This window comes from Mastigoproctus giganteus, chromosome 3 (assembly GCF_048544385.1).
Source record: "Mastigoproctus giganteus isolate SK-2022 chromosome 3, ASM4854438v1, whole genome shotgun sequence".
In the NCBI taxonomy this organism is placed as follows: domain Eukaryota; kingdom Metazoa; phylum Arthropoda; class Arachnida; order Uropygi; family Thelyphonidae; genus Mastigoproctus; species Mastigoproctus giganteus.
In genome coordinates this window covers 120,272,674-120,285,681 of record NC_143577.1, presented here as the reverse complement: position 1 = coordinate 120,285,681, position 13,008 = coordinate 120,272,674, and the positions used below count along the sequence as shown (strand labels likewise).

The window sequence follows — 13,008 nt, the reverse complement described above, 5'->3', positions numbered from 1 at the left end:
CAGAAAATGAACTTAATAAAATAGGTAAAAAGTGCGAGATGAAAATCTCCACTCTAAAAACAAAATCAATGGGATTATGCGGAAAAAACATACAAAGAGTCAAAATTGTTATTGATGATAAAATAATAGAACAAATATTTGACTTCACCTATTTGGGAAATTTAATATAAAATGAAGGGAAAGACATCCACACTAAACTACAAAAATATAATAAAATGAATGGAACGATTAAACGCCACTTCGGAAAACAAATGACAACCGAAACAAAATTTTGACTGCTCAACATCACTTCTAAACCAGCCCTCTTCTACAGCTGTGAGACTTGGGTCATAAATAAGAAAGATGCACACAAACTAGAAGCAGCCCAAATGAGATTTTTAAGACCATTATTAGGCTTTACGAGACTAGAACACCAAAGAAATTTAGATATCTATGAGAAATTAAAAGTAGATAACGTAGTAAATGACATAAAATGGTATCAGGAAAAATGGATCAACCACATAGAAAATGGATCCCAAAATTAGCCTTAAACTACAAACCTACAGGCAAGAGAGATGTTGGTCGACCAAGACAATGATGGTGAGATCAAGAACACCTCCAAGAGCTACAACGGAGCAGGTCTTAAAAGACCTAAGCCGGACCAAGTTCATGATGATGAAGATGATGTAATTCAAGTACAAGGCTTTGAATGGTTTGAGCAGGCTCATTGCTGATGGAATACTTCCACTTGCTCAGATTAAGAACTTGAGGGGACATAGATTCAATTTGAGGAAATTTAAGGCTGAACTAGACAAACATTTGGAGTGACAGGATGGGTGAAATGGGAAGTTTTTTTTTTTTTTTTGACTGACCCTCTCTAAGCTTGCTTTCTTGCATCATATGCCTTAACTAATGCTAATATGAAGTGTATAATAAAAACAAAACTATTGTACCCTCTTTTGTAATTGTATTTTTAATAATAATTGAAATAAAGCTGAAAATATACTATGGATTTCAAGTGTCTTTTACATTGCCCTGTACTATTTCTGAGTTCCTGTGGTTGTATATAATTAACAGTAGCCAATGCAGCAATGCCCCATTTTTTTTTTTTTTTTTTTTAATAAATGAAAAGTATTCAAATTGTTTAAAATTTTTTGAGGATTTGAGAATTTTGAATTCTGTTTTTATGAGTTTTGTTTTGTTTATATCATTTACTTTTTAGGCATATCACAATGCACAGTAAAACTCATGAACATAATTTTTTTCTGGTTTCTAGAACTGTTTTGGTCAGCTGATATTGATATCAACGATATTGGCCTTCATAGCATTTTAGTTCCACTACCACATTTTTTAGAGACACAGGTTATTGCTTTACTATATGTAGACTGCTTACCTCCATGAATGCTGAACTGTGGCATACAGTATGTACCAACCACAGCAAGGTAACTACATTTGTAATTTTTTTTTTTTATACAACTCATGATTTCTCATTTGGCTGTATTAAAAGCTTCCTCTTGTTAATATTTGTAATTTTATTAAACACTTTCTCTGGTTAATATTTGCATTTTTTTTTTTTTTTCAGCAGTATTACTTAAGTATGGTTACAAATCATTTACAGCACATTGCAAATAATTTATTATGACATTTCTTCCATATAAGAATGTATTATGTACCAGTGCCATGTGTTTGTTATAGCATATATTTTTATTTTATTTAATTAAAAAAAAAAGGTTTCTTCAAATATTAATTGCTAGTTCTGTACAATGATTTTCTGCCCATTCCTGCAAACCTTAAAGACAACCTTGTTGAAGCATAACAGCAATTGCTTATAGCTGAGGAAACAAGCAGTCAGTGCATAGCATATGGTCAGAAAAAAGTATCTATAATGGGTTTAGTTCACATTACTGACAATCAAAATGCCAGAATTCAATATGCTGACAGTAAAAATACCAAGTGTATCAAAATCCAATATTTGAAATGCTAGTAGTTCAAAACACTGACACTTTAAAATACCAAAAATTCAATATGACAGAAGCATATTAAATTGTCAGTAATTAATATATGCCAGCAGTATAAAAAGGCTGACAGTTCAAAATACTGACTACCCCAAAACACCAAAGCCTCAAAATGCTGTACAGGATCAAAAGCCAAAAACATGCCAACAGCTTATAATAGGTTATAGTAACGATTGATTACATCAGTAAACCCTTGCTAATCCGGTTACAGTTAATCCGTATATCGGATAATCCAGTAGAAATAGGAAAAATTCTGTTTACAGTTGAGTACTTTGAAAGACACATGGGATTAAGAAGGCAGATGTCACTGAGACTCCTGTTTACATGTTAACAGGAGAGAGAGAGAGAGAGAGAGAGAGAGAGAGAGAGAGAGAGAGAGAGAGAGAGAGAGACTGCTTCTACAGGGATGGGATACACTTAAATAGAAAGGGTGCAAGAATGTTTGGTGATGCTATCGAGGCAGTGTTAGGTGGGTCGGAAAACTGCTAGATTGGGGGATAAAAGGACTAATAGATTAACAGTAGCCACTGGCAGAGGTGAAAGTGATTCTTCCACTGCTTCTATTGGAATGAGCCGCAGCCTGGAAAATAAGATGCAGGATAGTTCAGAGACTGCTGGGAATTATTGGGGTATAAATAAACCATAGGTTGTGTTAGGGTAGCTAAGAAAAAGAACAGGTGCATGTATACTTGCGTGTACACCAATGCTAGGAGTTTAATAAATAAATTTGATGAATTTGAGGTATTGCTCAAAGCATCAAAGACGGATATTGTTGGGATATCAGAGACGTGGTGTCACACAGATATAAGGAATGCAGAACTGGAATTTGGGGAGTACAATGTCTACAGAAAGGATAGACAGGTTGGCAGGGTTGTCAAGGACACTACTAACACTATGCTACTGCAACAGGATCTGGAAAGGTTGAGCAGATGGGCTTCGAGGTGGCAAATGAAGTTTAACATTGACAAATGTAAAGTACTACATATGGGAAACAGCAACCCCAGAGCAACGTATCAACGTATCTAACACTGACAGTGCTAGAGAATGAAAGGGACCTGGGGGTGGTTGTGCAAGCAGATATGAAGTTTTCTGAGCAATGCAGACGGGCTGCAAGAGTAGCTCATGGTGTATTGTCGATGATATATAGGAATTTTTCTAGCAGGGATACGGAGGTGATTATTCCATTGTATAAGGCAATGGTTAGACCACACCTAGAGTACTGTATACAGGTCTAGAGGCCTCATTTCAAGAAGGATGTAGAGATGCTGGAATGAGTACAGAGAAGGGCAACAAGATTAGTGAATGGAACAAAGGGGTGCTCTTACGAAGAAAGGCTTAAGTTTTGCAAATTACAGTGTCTGGAGACTAGGCACCGGCGAGGTGATCTGATAGAGGTGTATAAAGCCTTGAATGGTTTGAGCATGCTCAATGCTGATGGGATTCTTCCTCTTGCTCAGAATAATCACCTGAGAGGGCATAAATTCAAATTGAGAAAAGACAGATGTAGGATAGACGTGAGGAAATTTGCCTTTAGCCAGCGGGTGGTTGGTTGGTGGAATAAACTTCCATCCCTTGTCGTGGAAGTCGATAGCCTAAATAAGTTTAAGGCTCAGCTGGACAGGTATTTCGAACGAACAGAGGTTTGAAGTGGAAGTGGTTATTTTTTATTTATTTATTTATTTATTTATTTTTTTGGCTGATGCTGCATAAGCTTGCTTTCTTGCATCAAATGCCTCTACTAATGCTAATGCTAAAGAGACTGTGTGCAATGAGAGATGGAACATAGGTACTTCTAGCATTGGTATACTTGCATGTATACCAATGTTAGAAGTATAGTAAATAAATTTGAAGTGTTGGTCAAGACATCAAAGACAGATATTGTTGGGAACGCAGAGACGTGGTGTCACACAGATATAAGGAATGCAGAACTGGAATTTGGGGAGTACAATGTGTACAGAAAGGATAGGAAGGGAGGAGGTGTTATGCTGTTAATTAAGAAAAACATAAAATCTTGGGTTCGAGCCTGTGACAACCAAATACTGAGGGTGCGGAAAGGTCAGGGAATGACCACCGCACATCCCCAGAGCAATATGGCCTTAGTTGCTAATGCTCCTGAAAAAAAAAAAAAAACCATAACAAACCACCAGGAATTGCAAATTGTTCTTATTGTTTTATGCCAGTGACCTCCAGACATGTGCTCCTCTGCTCACACTATCATGCCTCACGAAATTTCTGTTTGAACAGAAAAATGTGAGCTCCTTAAAACATGAGTGGGGCTACAATATCACGTGTTACCTTGTGAATACAGCGAATGACAATAGTGTGTGTGTCCGACTAATACAACTACACTAAATGGGAAATATAGCTGTCACACATTTGATGTCTGACATTTCTTAAGCTTCGTAAACTTGTTTGTATTGCTAGGCAGGTCGCTATGTTCAGCTTGGTGCCACTTTTTGTGTTCATCTGGTGTTACTTGTAGATGAAATAACACACATGAGCCAGTGTGAAAATTGCATTATACTCGCATCGTTCCCTAATATATCAGTTTGTTTTGGAGCAAATTTGCGGTGCGAAAATGCACGTGATACCAGAACTGACTGTACTAAACCCTGCGGAACATCACTCGAGGGCTTCAGATAGTCAGAGCAACGGCCATTTATAACCATCCTTTGCCTCCTATTACTCAACCACCCATTTATCCATCATAGTACCTTTCTGCCAATGGCACTTTCTTTGTTCTAATTTATGCAAAAGGCTTGATAAATTGGGTAAATTTTGTTCTGTTAAAAATCAACTTTGGATTGATTAATAACTATTTAACAATTGTTACAAACTTTAGAGTAAACAAAAAACGAACCTGGAGGTTTGGATACAATTGCAATATGATATATTCTTATCTTGAACAAACTAAGCACATTTATTGGAAAACCAAGGTCTGCATTAGCATTAGCAGAGGAAAATGATGCAAGAAAGCAAACTTGTGCAACATCAGCCAAAAAAAAATCTTCATAGCAATAAACCAACCGCTGAATAAAGACAAACTTCCGGAAATGTGTTCTACAACCGTCCTTTTCCTCAATTTTAATGTGTGCCTCGTGTGTGGTCTGAGCAAAAGGAAGAATCCCATCAGCACTGAGCAGCCAATCCATCCAAACCCTCAATTACACCACCTTGCAAGTGCCCAGTCTTCATACTCTGCAATTTGAAGAACTAAAGATTTTCTTGGTAAGAGTACCACTTTGTTTCCCTTACCAATCTCATTGCCTTTCTCTGTAATCTGTACTCGTTCCAATAGCTCCACACCCTTCCTAAAATGAGGCCTCCATACTGTATGCAAGATGTGGCCTGACCATTGTCTTATACAATGGGATAATCACCTCCTTATTCCTGCTAGCAAAATTCCTATTTATCATTGACATGATAAGCAGGAGCTGTCCTGGGAGCCTGTCTGCACTGCTCAGAGAACTTCACATATGACTACACAATTATCCGAGGTCTTCCTCATTTTCCACTATCCATATGCAGTACTTTGCATTTATCAATGTTAAACTTCAATTGCCATTGCTAAACCAACCTTCCTTTTCTAGATCCTCTTGCAGTGTCATTAATGTCATTAACCACCCTACAAACCTTTGTATCATCTGTACACTTCAAAATTAAGCCTGATATGCCTTCATCAATATCATTGATAAATACAGAAAACAACAATGGGCCCATTGGTGAACCCTGGGGGACTCCACAAATAATTTTATGCCACAAAGAGCCATGTCCATTGATTACCACTCTCTGTCTTCTCCCATTCAATCATACCTTTATCCATAGCAGCAACATGCCCTTAATGCACACTGCGCCAATTTGTACAGCAATCTCTTATATGCTGAAATCAAAGTATGTGATATCAAAATTATTATTTGCATACAGTTCCTTTCTGACCAAATATGGTATCCAATCAAATTGGTCAAAAAAGATTTCCCCTTAACAAATCCATGCTGTGTTTGAAGTATAACTGCAGCCTCATCTAGATGATCCTGCATTGCTTCTTTAAGGAGTGATGGAACACAAGTTAAACTAAAAGGTCTGAAATTACTCATATCATCCTTTGATTCCCCCCTTTGTGAATTGGGGATACATTCATCTCCAGTCCATGAGGATCTCCCCTGAAACCAAGGATGCCCTCATAATTATGGCTAGGAATTTCCTTACTTCCTACACTGCCTCCCCCCCCTTAATATATATTGATAGGTATCATCCACTCTGGGTGCCTTTCTTATGTTTAACTTCAACAATTTCTTCTCTACTTTCCTCTCAGTTATTACAAAATCATTTAGCCCCCATTAGAGTTTTATAAACTTCTGACATTCCCTTCTGTAAAGAATTTGTGTGAATATAGATGCAAAATACTTATTTATTTTGTCATCAAGCTGAGCAGATCATCAACAGTCAAACCATAGCCATCAAGTGGACCAATCTGATTCGTTACCTTCCTTCTACCAAATACGGAGGATGCGGAAAGGTCAGGAAATGACCACCGCATATTCCCGGAGCAATATGGCCTTAGTTGCTAATGTTCCTAAAAAAAACCAAATAACCAAATAACCTTCCTTCTAGTAAAGTAAAAAAGTTGCATTGCTCAGGAACCAAGTATCATATCCCATGAATTCTGTCCTTTCAGTGTATATTATAATTTATAATAATAATAATAATATACATCGACATTTTCATTAGGAAAAACTTAGATTTACCCATTTGTGATAACTTATAAAACTCTCAGAAACTTTGTGAAAAATTTTTATTGAATTTTTGAGAATACGTGCATTTCACATACATAAACCCTCACTATCTGGATTAATTCGGGGGAGAGGCCATCCGGATAATCCGGATATCGCATAATCCGGATATCGCATAATCCAGATTAGTGAAGCAAAAGATAGCCTTAAAAGAATAAAAACTTAGAACACAAATAAATGGAAAATTTAATAAATAAAATATAGGTAGTGCTGATTAAAATACATAACAAAAATATCACTGTAGAGCCTTTATTAAAAACTATAAAAGACAATACATTTATCGATGGATAAATGTATTGTCTTTTTATACATTCATCAGGTGGTGCTGGCATCGCACATCAACGGAACTTAATCATTGCTGTGAATACTACTTAAATCAGATTTTTTCAGCAACACTTCTTTTGGTTTTTTTAATGTCTGTCTAATTGATACACTGCTTTTATCACTTCCCACATCAAATTTTAATGCAAATGCCTTTATAGATTCATTTTGTTTTTTAATATCGCACAGTCTGTTGGCCAATACCAAATTCTTCAGTAATTTTTTTTTCTAGGAACACCATTTTCAAGAAATTTTTTTTGGCTGGTGCAGCATAAGCCTCAGGCTTCCTTGCACCATATGGCTAATAATAATAATAATAAAACTCTACTTTGAGCTTGTTAATGATAGTTAAAGTAATGCGTTTTATATTTATTACACTTTTCAATTCTTTAGAACCCATAATTTTAGTAAAATAATAAGAGGAGTTTACCTCAATATAGTGCGTAGAACCCTTCCGTATGATACCCTCCAGAAATTGAAACAGAAAAAACGAAAAAATCGACAACTTACCGGTACATTAGAGTAAAATATAAATAATTAAATAATCAATTTAACACAATACAAATCAATTTAAAAACAGTTAAAAATCAAATTAACGCAATTAAAAGAATCTAACGAAAATATTCAAAACGGTGTTAAATTGATTATTTAATTATTTATATTTTACTCTAATATACCGGTAAGTTGTCGATTTTTTCGTTTTTTCCGTTTTAATTTCTGGAGGGTATCATACGGAAGGGTTCTACACACTATATTGAGGTAAACTCCTCTTATTATTTTATTAATATTATTATCAACGTAGAACATATTGAGTAGTACAGCTCTGATTCATACTATTTAAGAACCCATAATTATATCAAATATGTTAACTTATGAGGATGTATACGTATAAGGAAGTATGCAAATGAAGCGCTATAAGCAATAACATCTGTCTGACTCAGAGTCAACAACGTGCAAGACAATGTAATGTATGTAGTAGTAGTAGTGGCATGTGATGCAAGAAAGCAAGTGTATGAGCTTATGCAGCATCAGCCAAAAAAAAAAAAAAAAATCAAGCCATTCCCACCAAATCCTGTCCAGTTCCTCCTTAAATTTATTTAACCTATCAACTTCCACAACGACAGATGGAAGTTTGTTCCAGCAATTAACCACCCTCTGGCTAAAGGCAAATTTCCACACATCTATTCTTCATGTGCCCACCTGGCTACGGAGGTACCCAATTCCTGGTGTATTGGGCTTTTCAGTTAGTGCAGTCTAACTATAAATGTGTAGTAAACTCGAGCTTGCTGCATTTGCGATAATACCGATAGCTGGAATTCTGTGGGTTTTTATGTTATTATTGTGAAATGTGTTTCCCCTTCCATGAAGTTTCAATCATCTTTTCGTTCCTATTTTTGAAGTTTGTAAACTTGTCTCACTTGTGCAATTTGTGCATCCCGTGTTCATCGTTATTAATTGCTTATCTTTTTTACTGTTTTAAATTTTACAATTCAAAAAAAAAAAAAAAGAAAATGTCAGTGAACAGAAATATCAATCAAGCAAACTTCATATCTTGTCAAGGTAAAGTGCCATACTTATTGTAATATTTATTTATTTATTAAAAATTTAAGATGTTTAAACCTGTGTTAGCAATTTTATTGGGTTTCTAACTTTTTTTTAGTGTTTTACTTACCAGACTGAACTTTTTTTTTGAGTGCCCTGCCTCATCCCTATTTTTCCCATAATGTGGAGATTTTTAGGAACACATGTACTGTGTTATAGCAGAACTGACTGTACTTGATCAATTGTTTGAGATATTTGTTGAAGGTATAACAGGTTTTATGTCAAACTTTTTGATGATGTAAAGTTTTCACCACAGGTGGTGAAATGAGAGAAACTAGGGTATGCCACTTCAAGAAGACCTAAATAACTATTTTAATCAGTTAAAGGAAAATATTTGAAACTTTATGGTTCTGGATTTGCTTAATAGCAATCCGAGATTAGTTAGTGACTTAAGGCAATTGACAATGAAAAATACTTAGGAATAATCGTATAATCTGATGTGAATTTCTCTCAACATTGTAGATAAGCTGGAACAAAGAGATAATTATTCCATTTAATCCTTGGTTAGCACACACATTTTGAGTATTGTATACAGATTTGAAATTCCCACTTCAGGATGGATATACAGGTCTGCTGTAATAGCATTAGCATTAGTAGAAGCATATGATGCAAGAAAGAAAGCTTATCAGCCAAAAAAAAAAAAAAAAACCTTCCCATTTCACCCATCCATTAACTCCAAACATTTGTCTAGTTCGGCCTTGAATTTATTTAAGCTGTCAACTTCGACAATGGCAGATGGAAGTTTGTTCCAGCAATTAACCACTCACTGGCTAAAGACATTTTCTGTACATATATTTTACAATTGTCTTTCCTCAGTTTGAATTTATGTCCCCTGAGGTGACTAATCTGGGCAAGAGGAAGAATCTCATCAGCATTCAGCTTGCTCCTACCATTCAAGGCCTAATACACCTCAATCAGATCATCTCACAGGTGCCCAGTCTCCAGACACTGCAGTTTGTAGAACTTAAGTCTTTCTTTGTAAGAGCAACCCTTTGTTCCATTCACCAATCTTGTTGCCCTTTTCTGTACTCATTCGAGCAACTCTACATCCTTTCTGTAATGAGGCCTCCAGACCTGTATATAGTACTCAAGGTGCGGCCTGACCATTGCCTTATACAAGGCAATAATCACCTTATCCCTTCCAGAAAAATTCCTGTATATCATTGACATGACACCATGAACTACTCTTGCACACTGTCTGCACTGCTCAAAAAACTTCATATCTGACTGCACAATTACCCCCAGTTCTTTATCATTCTCTACCCTCCTGAGTGTCATACCACACAATTACTCTGAGATTACTGCTACCTACTTTACATTTGTCAATGTTAAAGTTCAGTTGCCACCTCTCAGCCCATCTGCTAAACTTTTCTAGATCCTGTTGCAGTAGCGTACTGTGATTAGTGTCATTAACAAACCTGCCAACCTTTGTATCGTCTGCAAACTGGGACATTAAGCCTGATATATTCGTCAATATCATTGATAAATTCAGAAAACAACAATAGGCCCGACACAGACCCCTAGGAGACACAACTAATAACATTAATCCATGAAGAGCAGTGTCCTTTGATTACTACTCTCTGTCTTATCCCACTCAACCATCCCTTTATCCATAGCAGAAACTTGCCTTTAATGCCATACTGCTCCAACTTGTACAGTACTGTTCCATGTGCAACAGTATCAAAAGCTTTCCTGAAATCCAAGTACAGCCAGCCCTCACGTAAATCAAGTTCAGTTAATACGTTTTCCAGTAAAGCTATTTGAAAAATTATACTACTTTTTACTTTACATGATGCAAATTTCCAGTTAACGCGATCTTTTTTATGTGATAGTTGAAAAGGATTTGAATCGCATGCTAAGCATCTGATGGCCAATAAACAAGTGTTTGCCCGCTGCCAACCTCAGTGTGTTCCATCAGAAGCAGATGTGTTACTTGTTTGTCTCCCACTAATAAAGTCAAGTGGAAGTGTATTTAAAAATTCTAATTTTCTATCTCTGTTAATTGTGGATAAAAGAACGAGTGAAAAACAACATGACTGCAATAAAAAAAAATGAAAAGTTATTACGTTAGCAGAAAAACTTGAAGTTATTAAAAAACATGAAAGTGGTGCAAACCATGTGAAAATTGTAAGAGATCTAGGATACGAGTCTACTGTACGAACTAACTTGAGCTGTAAGGACGAATATAAAGAGAAAGGTAAAGTTTCATCAACTTCTTTTGTTTTACAAAATACTAGAAACAGAACTCCAATAATGATTGAAATGGAAAGTCTTTTATCAATTTGGATAGAAAATTGCAATAAAAAAAAAAAAATTCATTATCTAAGGACAACATTCAGAGCAAAGCTATTAACATTTTTGCTAAGCTCAAAGAAACAGAATATCAAGGGGGAGACTGAAACGTTTGTTGCTAGTTCAGGGTGGTTTGTATGTTTCAAGAATCGAGCAGGACTGCATAATGTAAAAGTAACAGGCGAAGCTGCTAGTGCTGATGAAGATGCTGCAGCCAAATTTCCTGCAGAATTGCAAAAAATAATTCAGGATGGTGAATACGATGATCGGCAAATATTTAATGTAGAATATTTTTGAAAATATCGGGCCTATTTTGGAAATGGATGCCAACTAAAAGTTATTTGGTTGCAAATGAAGCATCACAACCTGGGTATAAAGTCTAAAAAGATCGACTAACGTTTTTATTAGAGGTAATGCTGAAGACTATTTTAAATTGAAGCCTGTGCTTGTGTATTGTACACAAAATCTTAGGGCTTTAAAAGGATACAGCCATCAAACTCTACCAGTCATTTTGCATTCAAATAAAAAAGCATGGATGACCAAAGCCCTATTTGAAGACTGGTTTATGTCTTATTTCTGTTCACCAGTTGAAGCCTATTGCAAGAAAAATAAGCTTACTTTTAAAGTTCTGTTGCTTTTAGATAATGCACCTGGACATCTTCTGCACTTGGTTCCTTAAATGAAAATGTGAAAGTTGTATTTTTTACCGGTGAATACGACTTCGTTATTGCAACCCAATCTTCACAGAATATTTGCACAGGCACTTGAAGCTACAACAGGAAACAATGCAATTTCTGTACCGGAATTTTAGAAAAAATATAACATACAACTGGCCATTGAAAACATTCATGCAGCAGGAGAAGTGACAGCCAGCAATATGAGAGCAGTTTGGAAGCATCTTTGGAAGGGGTAAAGGAAAGGGTTTTTGCTTCCGTAGAGGTGAGTACAGTGGTCTCAGATGGTTTTTAAATTCTGTACAGTGGGATCAACTGACGATGTTACCAACAGTAAATTCTAAGTGGGAAGCATTCAAGGAATTAATCGTGGATGCTACTAAAAGTTTCATACCTATTAAGAAATATTGTTCAAAGTTTAGGCCTAAATGGTTATCAAATGAACTAATGAGGCTCGTGACAGAGAAGAAAAATGCATGGGATGCATATAAATTATCAAGCGACTCAGAAGCCTATGGCAGATATAACCTAGTCTGTAATCAGGGCAGGCAAAGGTAGATTACGAGAAATCTTTGGCAAAAGATGCTAAGAAAAACAGCAAGGATTTCTTTACTTATATAAACTCTAAAAGGAAGGGAATGAATCTGATTGGTCCACTTGATATCGATGGTTCGACTGTTGATGATCCTGCTCAGATAGCAAACAAACTGAATGAGTATTTTGCATCTATATTCGCACATGAGAGTTATTAATGTTTGAAAATGGCAGAAGGTTATCAAATTGTAGCAGGGTGCTTAATGATTTTGTAATAACTGAGAGCAAAGTGGAGGAGAAATTGTTGAAGTTAAACACAAGAAAGGCACCTGGCGTGGATGGGATCTATCCAGTTATATTAAAGGAGGTGGCAAAGCAACTAAGCTAACCCTTAGCCATAATTATGAGAGCATCCTTGGACTCAGAGGAGGTCCCCACGGACTGGAGATGTGTAAATATATCCCCAATTCACAAAGGAGGATAAAAGGGTGACACGAGTAATTACAGACCAGTTAGTTTAACTTCTGTTCTGGGTAAAATAATGGAGTCACTAGTTAAAGATGCATTGCAGGATCATCTAGACAAGACTGCAGCAATAATTCAGACACAGCATGGATTTGTTAAGGGAAAGTCTTGTCTGACAAATTTTATAGGATATTATGATGTTGGTTACAAAGGAACTGGATGCAAAAAATAATTTTGATATCATATGTTTGGATTTCAGGAAAGCTTTTGATACTGTTGCACATGGAAGACATATTGTACACATTGGAGCAGAATGGTATTAAGGGTAAGTTGCTA

The 13,008-nt window shown here is 36.0% G+C and overlaps 1 protein-coding gene across 1 annotated transcript in view; it reads left to right on the top strand.

The window, feature by feature from the left end:
• The window catches only part of Ocrl (Oculocerebrorenal syndrome of Lowe), a 529,958-nt gene that overhangs the window by 9,441 nt on the left and 507,509 nt on the right, over window positions 1-13,008 (top strand). The window contains exon 2 of the mRNA XM_090369405.1: window positions 1,256-1,421. The gene's annotated coding sequence lies outside the window, so the exon portion shown is untranslated. The remainder of the gene's footprint in view (window positions 1-1,255; window positions 1,422-13,008) is intronic.